Raw genomic sequence first — 3076 nt, forward strand, 5'->3', positions numbered from 1 at the left:
GAAATAGAAAATCTCAACAAACAAATTATGAGTAAAGAAATTCAATCAGGCATCAAAAATCTTCCTACAAAGAAAAGACCAAGACCAGATGGCTTCACAGGGAAGTTTTATCAAACATTCCAAAAAGAACTAAAACCAATCCTACCCAGACGCTTCAAAAAAAATGAGGAAGAAGGAACACTACCTAACTCATATTATGAAGCTAACATCACTCTAATACCAAAACCAGGTAAAGATTCTATAAGAAAGGGAAAGCTACAGACCAATATCCCAAATGAGTACAGATGCAAAAATCCTCAACAAAATACTAGCAAATCAAATCCAATGACATATTAAAAGAATTATACACCATGACCAAGTGTGGTTTATACCAGGAATGCAAGGATGTTTCAATATAAGAAAATAAATCAATGTAATACAGCACATTAACAATTTGAAAGGGGAAAAAATCACATGATCATATCAAGTGATGCTGAAAAAGCATCCAACAAAATACAGCATCTTTTTCAGATTAAAAAAAAAAAGACTTTGAAAGGTAGGAATAGAATGAAACTACCTCATTATCATAAAGAACGTATATGAAAACCCCATAGCCAGCATCACACTTCCTGTTGCTTTTCTGTTTGGTTTTTGTTGTTGTTGTTTTGTTTTTTCTGGCATGAGTAGGCTCCAGGAATTCTCTTCAGTATGGCAGGCAAGAATTCTGCCACTGGACCACCACTGCACTGCCCTGCCAGCATCACACTTAATGATGAGAGTTTGAAAGAATTCCTCCAGTGAGACAAGGATGTCCAGTGTCACCACTATTACTCAACAATGATCTACAGACTCAGCCCAAATTGATCTACAGATTCAATGCAATACCAATCTAAATTCCAACAACCTACCTTGAAAACTTGGAAAAGCTAGTCCATCGAATTTATTTAGAAGAAAGAGACCACAAATTGCTAAATATCTCCCAAAAAAAGAAGAGCAAAGTGGAGGACTAATGCTTCCTGACTTTAAAGTTTACTATAAAGCCACAGTGGTACTGGCAAAAAAAATAGAAGTATTGATCAATGGAACTGAATCAAAAATATGGAGATAGAGCATCAAACGTATGGTTAATTGATCTGCAATAAGTCCCCCGAATCCAATGAACTGGGACAGAATAGTCTTTTCAACAAATGGACATGGGTGAACAGGCTATCAATAGCCAAAAGATTGAAAGAGGATCCCTTACACCCTATACAAAAATCAATTCTAATTAGATCAAAGACTTAAATGTAAGAGCCAGTACCATAAAACTCTTCGAAGAAAAAGTAGGGAAACATCTTCAGGACCTATTAATAGGAGGTGGCTTCTTCAACTTTACATCCAAAGCACACGCAATGAAAGAAAAAATTGATAATTGGGAACTCCTTAAAATCAAAAGCTTCTTTGCCTCAAAAGACTTTGCTAAACAGAGGCAGCTAACTCAATGGGAGAAAGTATTTGGAAACTACATATCAAATAAGTGTTTGATATCCTGTGTAACATAATAAAAAATTATTCAACTCAACAACAAAAGAACAAACAATCCTATTACAAAATGGGCAAGGATCTAAATAGGCATTTCTCCAAAGAGAAAATACAAATGACTAAAACATATAAAAGTGATGTTCATCTTCATTAGCTATAAGGGAAATGCAAATCAAGACTACAATGAAATATCATCCCACACCTATAAGAATGGCTACTATTAAATAAACAGGAAACTACAAATGTTGGACAGGATTTGGAGAAATTGGAGCACTTAGTCATTGCTACTGAGAATGTATAATGGTACAGCCACTGTAGAAACAGGTTTTTCCTCAGAAACTAAATATCAAGCTGCCCTATGACCCAAGCAATACAAATACTCAGTATATACCCAAAAGAGCTGAAAGCAGTCACATGAACAGACATTTGCACACCAGTGTTCATATGGCATTTTTCACAACTGCCAAAAGATGGAAGCAATCCAAGTGCTCATCAATAGATGAGTCGATTAAGAAAATGTGTTATGTACATATGATGGAATATTATGTAGCGGTAAGATGAAATGAGGTCCTGAAGCATATGCTGACATGGATGAACCTTGAGGACATATTGCTGAGTGAAATAAGTTAAACACAAAAGGATAGATGCTCTATGATTTTGCTATTGTGACTCTGGTAAAGGTAATTCAAAGGTTTGCACTGTATAATATAGGGAACCTAGAGGTACACAGAAGCTAGAGATGGGGAAAGATTATCCAATGAGGTTGAACTTAAATGTAAGGAAAGGATAGAAGTGATGGTAGCTAATTAGTGGGGTTGTAAGTAACGTTGCCATCCTGAAAGTGAATATGATTGTATAGTGTCATGTATCCCAATGATTAACTCTATAATTATAAATAAGTACTCATATGAACTCCTTCAAAGGTTTGATCTTGTACAAAGAGTCAATAGTAGACAGGTATAGGGGAAAACTTTTATTGCATGCTATATTCTATAGTTAGCAGGAAGACAGCAGCAGTACCCCGGCAATACCAGGGTAAATAGTTATGTGCAGAGGGACAAGAGATTAGGGGACATTTTAATTTGACATTTGCTGAGGCTCTGCTTAATGGTTCTTTGTCTCTTTAGACCAATAAAAATTGTCTAAAATTGAGAGTGCTGCTGATTGAACAACCAAGTGAGGGCACTGTAAGACATGGTTTGTTTATTTTGGACAGCATCCATGATGCCCAATAGATGGAGGGGGCCGAAGAGTACAATGACTGAGGCACATAAAGGCGAACTATGATATACATATAATGGAATATATGTATGATGAAATATTGTGCAGATTCAAAAAGAATGACATTATGAGGCACGCAATGAACTAAATGAAACTCAGAGACAATGTGTTGTGCAAAATAAGCCAGAAACAAAAGAACAAATACGCTATGGTCTCTTTCAGAAAATAGTTATAAGAAAATTGGAGCCTTACAACAGCCATGCTAAGTCCAAAGTTGTAAGTGTATTTCTAGATTCTGAAACAAAGAGCTATAGTGTATAAGCTGGTGTTTCCCTGAAACTTTGAGTACCTCTGT

This window comes from Tamandua tetradactyla, chromosome 14 (genome assembly GCF_023851605.1).
Source record: "Tamandua tetradactyla isolate mTamTet1 chromosome 14, mTamTet1.pri, whole genome shotgun sequence".
NCBI classification, from domain to species: domain Eukaryota; kingdom Metazoa; phylum Chordata; class Mammalia; order Pilosa; family Myrmecophagidae; genus Tamandua; species Tamandua tetradactyla.